Below are 13,141 nucleotides of genomic sequence, written 5' to 3' on the forward strand. Positions count from 1 at the left end.
GCACTGGGGTGGATCTTGTATGGAAACCGAGGTATGACTGGGGGTAGGTGGGACTTTTCTGAAATATTTTTTTTCATTTTGAGAATGTCAGGATTTACTTCTCTAAACTTGCAGCATATGCTAAAATCCAGACCGCCAATTATCGATCAGTTCTGATCAATGGCTCTGCAATCAATAATATTGCAGAGGAAACCAAACTGCTAAAATGAGGGCAGAGTAAAGGATGGGAGAGGCTTGGGGAAGGCAAATCACCCTCTCTGGGGGTTTCCCAGTTTTCAGTTGGTGCCAAAATAGTGAGGTGCACACAGCAGGCAGATGGCTGTGACCTGCCCTGCAGGATGTGGTTAACAGATCTGTGGCAAATATCCCTGAGCTCCTGAGTGAAATAGTTTTTCATTTTTCTAGACAATAATTAAGGAAAAGGGGGCTTGCATGTTTTCATTGAAGCATGGAGTCTATATTCTCTCTTTGGGGGGCAGGGAAACCAGTATTGCTTCCTTTTCAAAAATAATGTCATGAAATAGAACCACGGTAACCATTTTTTCAATCTCCACATTATCAAAATAGATTGAACCTTTTGTCACAATTCCACACTGTACAGCTGCAGAAAAAAAAAAAAGACAGAAATGGTACCAGCCACAGTAAGAGACTGGGACTGAAACATATTTCTGAAATCTGCTGTATTCTTGAGGAAATAACAATATGCTAAGTAGCAACCTATGAATGTCATGAAACTATTCTTTTAATTTTAAAAAGGAGGAGAATGAGGTAAGAATAAAGTCCAGGACAACCAGTCACAGCTGTTAATGAAACAGGTAGCTGAGTCCAATCTGGATGACTGAAAAATTCCTTACTCTCTATACTAATTTTTATTGAGGATTGTTACCTTCTTGGCGGAAAATGCTCCTGAACCTGCTTGTGTTTTGGATTATTAACCATCATAAAATGTCACTGAGAATTAGCTGCTGCAGATGGACAGACTGAACCCTGATCTGCCTTTTCCCTCTGTCTGCACTCTCCTCCCCCTTGACAGCACAGGGTATTTATGGGTGTTTTCTCAAGGAAAGCTGTACTATGCTTAACTCAGTAAGCAAGGTTCAATCAATGACAGTACATTTTTGCCTGGGTTAATTGATGCTGTACACAAAACAAGTCTTCGTCTGATTTTCTGGAAAGGTGCTGGAGGTGAACTGTGTTGTATGGACTTAATTCTTATCTGGAAGGATACAAAAGCAATATAACAGATAAATGTGTCACAGGAATAATGGAGTTTTGTTGATGAAAGCTTCATCTGTCTTGTGTCCATCTTTCATAAAGAGTACAGGTAAAGTCACTGCTCACAGCTAATTAAACAGCCAGCTCTGCTAGTTATTATTTCGATGGGGCTAATCCCTAAACAACCTCACAACGTTGTTCTTTGCACCAGCAAGTCCCTCCCCAAGAGCCACAGGTGAACATAACAAGCAGATGAGAAAAGAACAAATGTATTATGTACCAAATATTACAGAATAACCACCAGGAATCAGCAGGTTGGTGTAAGCAGAAAAAAAACCCCAAACCAACCAACAAGTTTGGAGTAAATGGTTTTCCTCACTCCCACTGGCAAAAAAATCTCCTTTTAATTAAATATGGAGGGAGCTTCATTACACATCTAGACAATTGCCTGGAAAAATCTGGGACAGACAGAAAAGTTAAGAACCACTGAAAAGTTAATTTGAACATTCAGAGATGGTTCAGAAATATTTTCTTCAGTTTTGAAACAGAGATTTTTCCTAGTAGACAAAAAAAAGAAAAGCCTTCTTCATCCAAAAATAGGTTAAAAATCATCCAGGAGAAGTGCAGACGAACAAAAGGTCAATCTTCCTTCAGTTCTGTCACCCCTGTTTCGTATCACAAAGAGGTGGCACAAGGTGTGAGAAGAGAAAAGGCATCAGAAAGCTTTAAGGGAAAAGGGGGAGTGCTGAGGGGGTATTTGCCAAAGAACAGCCCAGAAAGGAGGGGTCCCCACACAACCAGAGCTGGGCACGGCTGCACCAGGGATGCTGCAGACCACAGGCACCACACTGCCCCTGTTCTCTCCTCTGCATGTTTCCAGTGTCCAAATCAATCATGGAGAAACAACACTGCAGCATTCTGAGTCTCATGTGCAGGAAAGTTTAAACTGTTTTTTATCATGCCTGTAGAAAAGATTTCATTATATTATTAACAAGACAACAGATTTACTTCTTAACTCAGAAAGGTGACAATGAAGGGAAAAGGAGGATAATGTTACTAATAATTAATTCTGCATGTTTGGGAGTTGATTATGAAAAATTCAGGAGGAGAGGAAGAAGACAAAAATCTAATTACAAAACCATCATCAGAAAGTGAAAACAGTACTAACCTGTAAATAAACCAAGGAAAACAAATCAAACATTCTTCTGTGCTATGGAAGGGATATTTAAAATGAACAAAAATATGTATGGTCTCAAGAAATGGCTGAAATAACATTAATTTTCAGCAGATTTCTTCTAAGAGAAAATACAGTACTCCCTCCCTGACTTAGAGGACAATATTTGAAAGGATAATTAAAGCAGCTCATGATGAGAAGTCTTGTACAAATACAAAGATATGGGACTGATAAATAATGTGCTCATTGAAACGTTTTTTATTTTCTGAGGAACCTATAAAATCTCCACTCATTTATCATCTCATTTTCTTTCAAGGATTTACATTTGTAATAATTTTATCAAGAACATTCCAAAAAAACTTCTCCACACAGGGCCAGTGCATCATGTTGCATCTCACAGGCTACAGGAAAGTTATTTTGAGGTACAAAAATATAACCTGCGAAACATCTTCCCATCAAGTTATTAGTGTAAGTACATTGGAAAGGGGAAGAAAGTGTAAGCTGAAACATGGATCAGAAAAGAACTGAAGCACTGCCTTAACGGTGTTTCTGAGCTGGGACCTTAAGTTTAACTTTTTGTTGAAGGAATTGCATGTTGTTGTGGGACCTGTGTTAAGCATGCCAAGATTCATTCTGGTTTTAAGATCACTTTTGCATCTCCAGACCGAAAGAAAATGCCTTGTAATTGAGGTGATATAACTCTCAATGGTTTAAATTGGGTCCTATAAGTGTGCAATGTCTCCTCCTCCAAAGAAACTGAGAAAGTTCTCAAGGCCGTGGTTACCACTGGTCAGGACAGGATTTAGCACAACAGGGCTGGGTCCCGATACAGAAGCTGTGCAATGGATGCTAAAGTGAGTCCACTGGTAAGAAAACAAGAGAGAACAGCTTGTTTCCCATCCTGACAGTTGTGGAAAACAGCACAAGAGTCAGAGATCCTCACATGCAAAGGCAAGATTGGCAAAAGTCCATTAAGGAAGGCAATGGAGGAAATTGTAAAAGAAGAAAGGGAGTGCGTAAAAGATGAAGAAATCGGCCCAGAGCTCTTTGACAGAAGAGATACCATTTACTCCAGTCCTACTGGAAGGAATATTCTCCCACTGGTTTAAAATTCAGCTTCAAGGGTTTAGTATTTGTAACACATAACCCCATTAAGATTGCTTAACTCTCACTCACTTAACTCTCGGAGATCCATCCTCCTGTAATCTCTGCATATTCACATGGGCTTTTTGTCATCTTTTCCAAAAGGCCTGAGTACCAAATGCACAGGCAGAGCCCTGCTCCAGCAGGGATCCCCCCTGGATTACAACTGGCCTCCTTGAGGGCAGTGCTTTAGCAGCTCACCCAGCCTGTGGGGCTGGGCACTGACCGGACACTGGCACACACTGAGTAATTCCCTGGAGGAATTTTACTTGACATTATCCTGGGTGTCCATGTCAGCACTGACTGTTCCTCTGGCCACCCAAGTATCTAATGGCGCTTCATCAAGCTGTGGCTACAATCTGAAAAAAACACACGTTTCCTAAACACAACTGTGCTTTAATTCCTTTTAACTCTACAGACAGCACGCAGCTGTTTGGAGCTAATGGATGTTACTTCAGTTGTAAGATTGCTCGCAAATATAACGGATCATATAATGGCAAACGAACAAATACATTTTTATCAACCTCTGAAATGAGTCATTCATCTTCTGGGCTATGTACTGAATCATGACACCAAATGATAAGTTTTATCTCTTTTACTGTCAAACTCAATCTCGGTCAAGCCCCAAATTGCTGGGAACACGAGTGAAGAGTGAGCTTTACTCCCGGCTGAGAATGGAAGGGAAGCTGGCTAGCTGGCCTTTCCCGAAGTGGCTTTAATCTTTGTGGGGCTTGGCTTAAATGAAAGCTTATGGCAGTGTCATCCCCCAACACCCAGGCATGATACCCCAGCACAGCTCCACTGGCTGGGAGGGTTATCAGCAAGCAGAGTGCCTGTCTGCCCTCTCTGCCTTCACCTCCTTACTTTTCCTAGAAAAAACATTAAGCATTCTCTAGTCACCCAATCCCACTCTGATATGCAGTTAGGGACATAAATTTCCTTTTATTACCTCTTTTAAACTAATCCAACTTTCCATCATACTGTACAATTAAAACTTAATTTTGTGTTAATCCTTGATTAATGATACCTAATATAAAGGTTGACCCCTTGAAATAGGCTAACCTTTAAGGCTTTGATGAAAACGAAGCACTTACAACTTATAGAGCAACAGCTGTAATATCTTCATTTAACTCTTGGATGGCCTGCTCATTCAAAAGCCATTGTATTATAAAACTCAATCATTTCCTTCTGAATTTCTTCAGAAAGAATATCAAAATTTAATAGTGAGAAAGACACGCTAAAATTACTATTCACAACAACAGAAGAGCAAGATGGCAAACATCCTTGGGGTCAGGGTGCAACTTCTGGTGCTACTCACACTAGAAAATTCTTCAAACATGGAAATGTACACTCTTGTGATTATCAGCTTAAGATCTATCTTAAAATGAAGATATTTTAGAGCATCTAAGACCATGGACATGGAAGCAAGAGCCTGTGGCAGAAAAGGAGGCAAAAGAAGATTTATGGCAAGCTAATTTCATTTGAAATAACCTGGTTTCAGCCAGCCGAAGAAAACAGAACCCAAAGGAAATTTAGAGGAAATAACCCTTAGGTCAATTTGATATCTGTTACACTATGTGTGAAGAAACATCCTTCACAAAACCTGGACCCTCCAGTCATAGGAGAACTGATAATCAAAATAATGTGGAGGAGAAATTGCTGTCATCATCAATAGCCACAGGCAGCCACTGCTGTCACCTAAACCGGCAGGCATGGCACCCCCAGAGCAGCTCCTGCACAAGATTGTGGGAATGTGGGAAGTGCCCTGGGGCCATCAAGCTCGGGGAGGTGGGAGGTGACTGTGCAGACACAGCTCTTGCCAGCAGCATCCCGCCTCCCCACTTCACCCGGGGCTGGGTGTGCTTTTCCCCAGTGTCCCACCCCATAGCAGTCCTCACCCCAGTGACAGGGCTGCTGCAAGGCCAGCTCAGGCTGCTCACCATGCGACCCACAGGTTTGCTACTGCACGATGCCACTGGGGCACGGCACGGGGGCTTGCTTTAAGGGACAGGATTGCATTTTTGATCAGCTCTGTATTCCACGTACAGGCTTGGTTCTGAACAGAGGAGGGCTCCTTAAAGATTTTGCTCAGCACAAGAAGCATGGAAGGATCCAAGCATGAGTGTTTGATTTTAATAAGTCACAATTTTAAATTGACAATAGTGCTGCTTGCTTTTCTTCTAGGACTGTAGAAGTGGTTGGACATGATCTAGAGCCCAAAATATTTCCTGATGACATTTCCTCTGTGTTCCTCTATTTGTAAGACAACAAGTAAATAACTTACCTGATCCTTCTGACAACAATACCAGAAAAGAAACATTCTTCTACTAATTTGTTTGGTTTTATCTGCCTATAGTTTCTACAGAAACCAATGTCACCTGTGATCTATCTCTGTTATAACCTCTTGTGGCAGTTTGTTTTGCATTTTCTAACAATACCCTTCCTTACAAAACAGATCTGTCATGAATAATAGACGTGCCACCCCATTGTGCATCTCTACTTCATAACATGTGATTCAGTATCTAGAATGCTGGCTTTTTAAAAAAATCTGTATCATTTTAAAATGACAAATCCTAGAAAATATTTCCCACCATGATTTTGAGAGCTGCATAAGTCACTGCAAAACTTCTGATTAACTAAACGGACAAGAAATGGGGATGCACATCAATGGGGAAATGGCAGAATACACACCAAAAAAAAATTATCTCAACAAGTCTGTGCAGAAACACCAAGAAATATGTAATGTTAAGCAAAAGAAAGAACATTCCACAGACTTCTAATGAGAAATGCCCAACAGTTGTGCGCATGGGCTGAGATTATGTAAAGTAGCTCCAATTATTGATCTCAGTTACACTGCACGTAATGTTCAATTTTACCTCCTTTGGAAGTACTGCTTCATAAAAAGAGAGTAATGTAAGTTGCCCAAGTCTTTCAGGGGGAAAGAGGGGGAGCATGAACATCTGAATTAAGGTGCCATGTTCTATCTGCTAAAAAAATAACTGTAGGTCAAACCCTACACTCCACACATGCAGCACAACATTCTTTCTAAAGATCCAGTTTTAATTGCAAGACATGTCACCTCTACACTGATTATGAGCCAGTTCCTGAATAAAGGACTTTGAGCTCAAGTACCAAAATTCTATTTCAGGTGATGCCAAAAATTCTGTCCTGAAAGCCTGTGGTCAAATAAATATAATGTAATCTTGATGGTAGTTACATTGAGGACAGATGTGGATAGGAAGTGCCTCTACCACAACCTTGCCCCAGCTGTGGATCTTCTTTAGAGTGAGGCAATTCCAAGCCATATCTGCCTTCTGCAGGGAAATCCCTAACCCCGTGTAAATGTCCTTCTTCCAGGGCCAGGGTAATACTTCTGAATGTATCCCAAACATATATGATTGAGGCAGGAAATGGGAGTGCTCACCCTTCCCTGTAAAAATGAATTTAAGAGAAAAGTAATGGAGTTCACTGCATCAGAGTGACTGGGAAAATCAGAGAGCAGGGATTCCACTCTGCATAATCCACACTAGATCACAGCTGCAGTTCCTTTTCTAGCCTGATTCCCTGATCTCAATTTGTTGTCTTCATGATACCGTACCTCTCTCCACAACTGTCTACAGAGTATCCTCCCAGAAGACGTGTGGCTGAATTTATTCTGGCAGAAGAAGGAATTGATCATGGTTAAACCACTGAAGAGTGAGCAGCACCACTCTTCCTTTTCTTCTGATTGATTTTATAGAAGAAGGGAGAGAGAGCCCTGCTTGGCTCTCTGAGAAATCCCTACCTTCAGGAGACATTTGCAAGCTCTGGATAATATGTTGGACTGGGCCTGTCCAGAGGTGAAGAAAATGACTGAAAATTACTGTCTCCCTCCCATTTCCTGCTGCCTTGTTTAAACAACCATGCTCAACACCTTGCATTGTTTGACACACACTGAAACTGCCCTGTGCTTTCCCCATGCGCTGTCAGGAAGCCTGAGGCAGTGCAGCCACTCTAAAGCATTTTCTTAGATCAATTCCTGAGCTGAGCAATGCTACAGCAGTGTTTGTGATGATCAACCTGACCACTGCAAACAAACACGTGGTACTGCAGGTCCTAGTTAGCACCAGTGTGATAGAAAGGGTTCAGAGTAGCAAGGCAGGAGATGAACATTCAGCTTAAAATGGAAAGATTTGCTTCTACTGTGTCTCTGGCATTTACTTTATAGCATCAACATCCCCACTCCAAACCAAGCACAAGTTTTACCTCTCCTGTCTGATGCAGAAGCAGCTGGATTGTGTTTCTTTGATAAGCTCTCACCACCCCTAGACCTCTAACCCTTTCTGCCTATTTCTCTTCTCCTGAAACAAGCAGAGGAAGATGGATTTCAGCAGCCTCCCTGCTCCACCCCAGAGCTCACCTCCTGCCTTCTCTCACTGCACAGGCAGTATCCCCCATCCAAGCATTTCCTCACATGGCTGGAACTTGATCTCACCATCCACTTACCACACCTGCTCTTTCATGCCAGGCATAGAAAAATGACCAACCTCCCTCCCACAGTCAGGACCGTGCTCAGTCTGGGAACTGCACATGGGAATTATTCAAATCAATATATTGGCATATATTTTGGCACAGCAGTTAAAAAAAAAAATAAATCACGTAGAGCCTAAGGTCATTGCTGTTGTAAAGCCAGCTCCAGAGATACCCATCACAAGTCACAGAATAAACAGCAATGGAACTTGGTCCTGCCTAAAGAAAAATGGAGGAACAGTGATTAATATGTTGTAATGGAACTTTTCATCCTTATCACTTCCAGACTGTGGAATGTTATTTCTGGCACGGAGGTTCTTGGTCAAGTAAGAAGAGTCATCGATTGGATAAAGTGCTTGATTTAGCCCATTTTTATTCTATGATAGAGTGACAGAAAGGTTTTAGACAGGAATAAAATCAATAGAGGAGAAAAAGTAGAACCTGGCAAGATAACTATAGCTTGAAATGAAAATGATCTATTTGTAATATTGAATGAGGATTAATTAAAAAAAAGGGCTAGGAATGTACTGTCAGAAATCAAATAAGTATGAACAATAATATTTTATTGTTAAAAATGGTTTTTATCCTTATTCTTCCCTCCTAAAAACTAAACTTTGCATCCTTTGAGTCGAGCTATCATACAAGACCTCCTCCCTGGAAACGACAAAGCAGGAGGCAGCATCTCTGCTGCTTACCCTGTTCCCTTTCCATTAGGAGATTTGGGTTCTGTGAGATCCAGGAGCCTGCACTGCTCTCCTTGCTTTCCAAACTATAGGACATGGTGCTCCACAGATGAGCCACAGGGAGGAGATTGTCTTGACCATAGAATGGGTACAGAAGAGAAGTGGGGGATTAGTTTCCCTTTATGGGTGCAAAATCACAGCAACTCCTGACAGGCTGACACCAGACTTTTGGTCATACATCTGAGGTTGAGAATGTTCTCCAAAGGTTATTAATTGTTATTTATGTGAAATAATATTTCACAGTCCAGGTTGAAATTATAAACTTCACATACCTGCAGTCATCAAGCACTTTCAGTGCCTTGAAATGTTGGAAAGGTACTTTTCAAGGAAATTAAATTAGGGCAGTGGCAGAGGAAGTGCAACATTAGCAGTTACAGCACTCCAGGACACTCTACACTATCATTTATTAAACAAAAACTCTCTATGAAACATGTTCTTTCCTAAGTGCCACTAATCTACAGAGTTGACCAGCTGAACTCCTGTGCACAGCACATTACAAGGGTTTCTTGAGGCAGGGTTACATGATGGAAATTATTTGGACTTTTCAGATCACTCAAGGAAGAACATTTCTTTCTGGCATGGACAGATTGGCAGGAGTCAAGCTAACAGGATATTCCTCACACTGAAATATGGGGGGGAGGATATTATCTCACCTGGAGCATGAGAAAGCAGTCTGGCTTTAGAGGAAAACAAGAACAGCAAAAGTAACAGCTTTCAATTATTGTGAACAACACAGCCTGGCTATGTTCCCTGTGGCAGGCAGGGTCCACTGCCTTTGGAAAAACCTAACCTTGCCTATGCAATTTCTCCCAACTAAATTGGGTAGCAAAACTGCACTGTGAGCTCTGCAGGTTTTTCTCCCCCCACTCCCTAATGGGGGCTTTCTCTTCCTTGTCTTCCCCACCTTTGCACAGCCAATGGTGCCTGTAATGCTTTGGCACAGGACCAGCAAGGCAAACACTCTGCCAAACGTCAAGATCCTCAGCAAGAATAAACACAAGCTTATTCTTCTTTCAGTTCTCTGATCAAAACTTCCACAGGGAGACTGATAAGACAAGCGGGCTGTTATTGTTAAATACTGCAAGTACACATAGGGTAGATTAATCTCCACTTTTCTCCAGGGTAACTGATAGCTTGAGTCAAGTTGGAGAGATAGGGAAATGAGTTTCTTTCTTTGCTTAATATTACATTAAGTTTCTTGTTCACCCGAACAGGAATGCAGCTCAGAGGAGAAAAAGAACTGCTTATTGGTAACTTAAGGAAGGGGATATATGACAAGTGGCATAATCACAGGAAAGGGTGCAAAGCACAAATATCCCATCACTAGGGAGGAAGGTTTCCAGCGAACACAAAGAAATTTGCTCCTTGAAGCATTGAGAACATTCCTTTTTCCTCCCTCCAGCTGTTGTCATTGACTGAATTTCCCCATATGCACAGAGCTCTGTCCCAAGAGCTTTTCTCTAGGTGAAAGAGGAGAGCTCAGAGAAACCCTGCAGGTTTTCATACGCACAGGAGAGCCCAGTCCCAGCTCCTGGCATGACAAAGCCTTTGCCCTGGGATGCCATGGCTTTGTCTCTTTCCTAAACATTTGCTAGCTATTTTCTGTCATCCTCCTCCCACGCCCTCCCAGCCCCTGTCCTCCATTTATCCTTTTCTGGAAGCCAGGGAGGCTTGAAGGGGTGACACTGTGCCCTGCCTAGCACAGGTAAACATCACCAGTCTTCCCTCAGAACACATAAGAGTCTGTATCATGGACCCTTTCCATTGTGCACCAAGCCAGGGCCAAGGACAAACTCCTTTGTAAAATGGAGATCCAAGAGAGAGGGGGGAGAGGGTAAGTCAAGCACTTACTGAAGTCAATGAGCAGGATCAAACCTCTAATCTGGGTAAACAAAATACAGAAAACGACATTGATTGCAGATTGACTTTAACAATGAATAATTGTGCCTTAATGTGCACATAAATGTGATAAAAATCAAAGCAATATATTCAAAACAAAATAGAAGGGAAAATACAAAGGGATATTTTACAACTAGGCTCCATTACCATCTATCCTAATGAGATTAAGTAGTAATTGCTCTGTCAAGAAAAAATATAGTGGGCTCAGTGAATGAAAGATCTTGATAGTCTCCTGCTGTATTATAGGCTCAGGTCTAGCTGGAGAGAAGTAGAGGGATTTTTCCAGCATTGCAGAGCCAATTCTTTTTATTCTTAATTTTTTTAGTATCAAAGCCTTTCCCTGGAAATACAAGTCTTAACAATAAAAGCATTCCTCTTTAGCCATACCTGTAAACCTCGCTGAAGCAAGCAGCAGGTTTTTCATTCTGTCGCTTTAGTACCGAGCTATCTTGAAATCACTACTGCATTTAAGCAAGCTTTCCTGGTCTGTTTTCTGACTGAGGATGTAAGGCCTGGCTTGTCATGGGATTTCAGGTATTGCACTCAATCATCTCAAAGTGCAAGTTTCAGTATCATCGAACGTTAATGAATAGTGGAGAAATAGGGTAGTTTGTTAAAGTTACTTGGACTTGCATTGTCCCTATGGTAACATAAGTTTGTTTAGGTTCATAGGCTACACAGAATCTTCAAGAAGTAGACACCAGTATCACAGTGGAATTCAGTGAAAAATTAAGCCCTTTCAAGGTATCTTTAATGTTTCTTCCTTAATTATTCTTTAGACCTATACAAAGAATATGAGGTGAACAAAGGACAACAGCTGAATTCACACATTTTCAAACCAAGAATGCTGGATTTTTTTGGCATAACATTAAACTGCACTAGGCTAAAAATAACAATTAAAAATTAAGTAGTAGGTAGAAGAAATTCACATTTCCTTCTTATTCTCTTTGTTACTGAAATCCTCTAGATGAGTGAGAGAGGAGGTACGACTGACACCAAATAAGGCTTTCAAGCACAAGCATTGTGTTGTCTGAAAGTCCCTCATACCTTTTCTATGTAGTCTCCCAAGGGCAGCTCCACACAACTCTGGCTCCTTCTCTCCTTCGCTCTTCCTTCTGCAGTTCCAGCTCACTCCTTCCCATCCCTAGCATGGCCACCTAACCCTGTCACACAACCTCCTGTCCCTTCCTCCTCACAGCACGGCCAGCAGACTCCAACTGACCCCCTACCAGCTAACTCACTCTTCTATCACACCCACAGCTGTGAGGTCAAGGCTGTTCCACTCTTTGGTAATTAACACAGCTGCAATATATTGGGGCAAGATTGCCTTTAACACTATCTTTATCCGTCCTCCCACAGACGGGTAAGAAAATAAATTTTGACTTTGTGAGAGACATTCATGTAGAATAACCTATTCCACTGAAAGCTTGGTGTTACTCACATCACTAAAGTAAATGTAATTTGACTATAATGGAATGATCTCTCTGGAAAATGGTGACGGACGCCAGTTGTAAAGCTCATCTTAAGACACGAGCTCCCAGCCCATTTGTTTGAATCCTACATGCTGATGCAGTGTCAGTGCAATGTAGATGGAATACCTCTCTACAGGTAGCTGGTTTCAGGAAGAGAAGTTTGGAACAGAAAGGTCTGAGGAAAGCAAAGAGAGTTGAGCCTGGTGCAAAAGATGGAAATGGAATTTCAGCTTGGTTGTCCTTATTTAAGGAATCAAAGCAAGTGAGCTTCACTGATAAAATAAGAAAGGAGCAAAGAATGCTTCTTTTGTTCTATTAACTCAGCTGGCGCTGATGAACTCACCCCTCTTCCATTTTCCTGCTGGCTGCCTCTAAACAACTGTACTTGACAAATTACATCAGCAAGTCCAATCTCATGCCTTGTGCATGAGGCTCCATCACTTGATCCAGTACAGCTGCTGCAGGTTTTGTTCCCATCTGCTCCCTGCTAAGGTCTGTAAGACACCAGCCTCTCCCCTAGCACAGCAGTGAGTGCCAGGCACCGCGCCGTGGTGAAACCCAGCGCATCTGGGCTATGAAATGTCATCTCCAGGAAAACCTGCCTCCAAATTCCCCCCCACCCTTGTCGTGTGACCATGTCTTCCCTGCTGGGGGACCCCACCTGGGGAGTGTCACCTCTCAGAAATGTAAGCATTGAGTGTCCTGTGGGGGGATGTGTCTCTCTGTACCAACACCCCTTTCAGGAGGTGCTGCGTGAGCCGTCCTCACTCTCACACTCTAAAAAGCCAGACTCACATATTGCTAAAGTCACTGCCCACAGAAAGTTCAGGAACAATAACAGGCAAGCTAAACACTCAGATTATAACAGTGTCCTAACAGCAATTGAAAACACCACAAATTAAAACATCTTTTTACCTATTTTTTAAAGCTATCAAAGTACCACAGACAGACTAAAGAGCCAACATACCTCCAGCCAGCTGTATGGC

The 13,141-nt window shown here is 42.0% G+C and overlaps 1 long non-coding RNA gene across 1 annotated transcript in view; it reads right to left on the bottom strand.

The window, feature by feature from the left end:
- Nucleotides 1-11,928, bottom strand: part of LOC136294993 (uncharacterized) — a 43,803-nt gene extending 31,875 nt beyond the window's left edge. Inside the window, exon 1 of the long non-coding RNA XR_010722575.1 lies at nt 11,731-11,928. This is a non-coding gene — a long non-coding RNA (uncharacterized lncRNA). The remainder of the gene's footprint in view (nt 1-11,730) is intronic.
- Nucleotides 11,929-13,141: the final 1,213 nt, after the last annotated feature.

Source organism: Chamaea fasciata, unplaced genomic scaffold, assembly GCF_029207755.1.
Source record: "Chamaea fasciata isolate MVZ Bird 193981 ecotype frontalis unplaced genomic scaffold, bChaFas1.0.hap1 SCAF_11, whole genome shotgun sequence".
Lineage (NCBI taxonomy): Eukaryota > Metazoa > Chordata > Aves > Passeriformes > Sylviidae > Chamaea > Chamaea fasciata.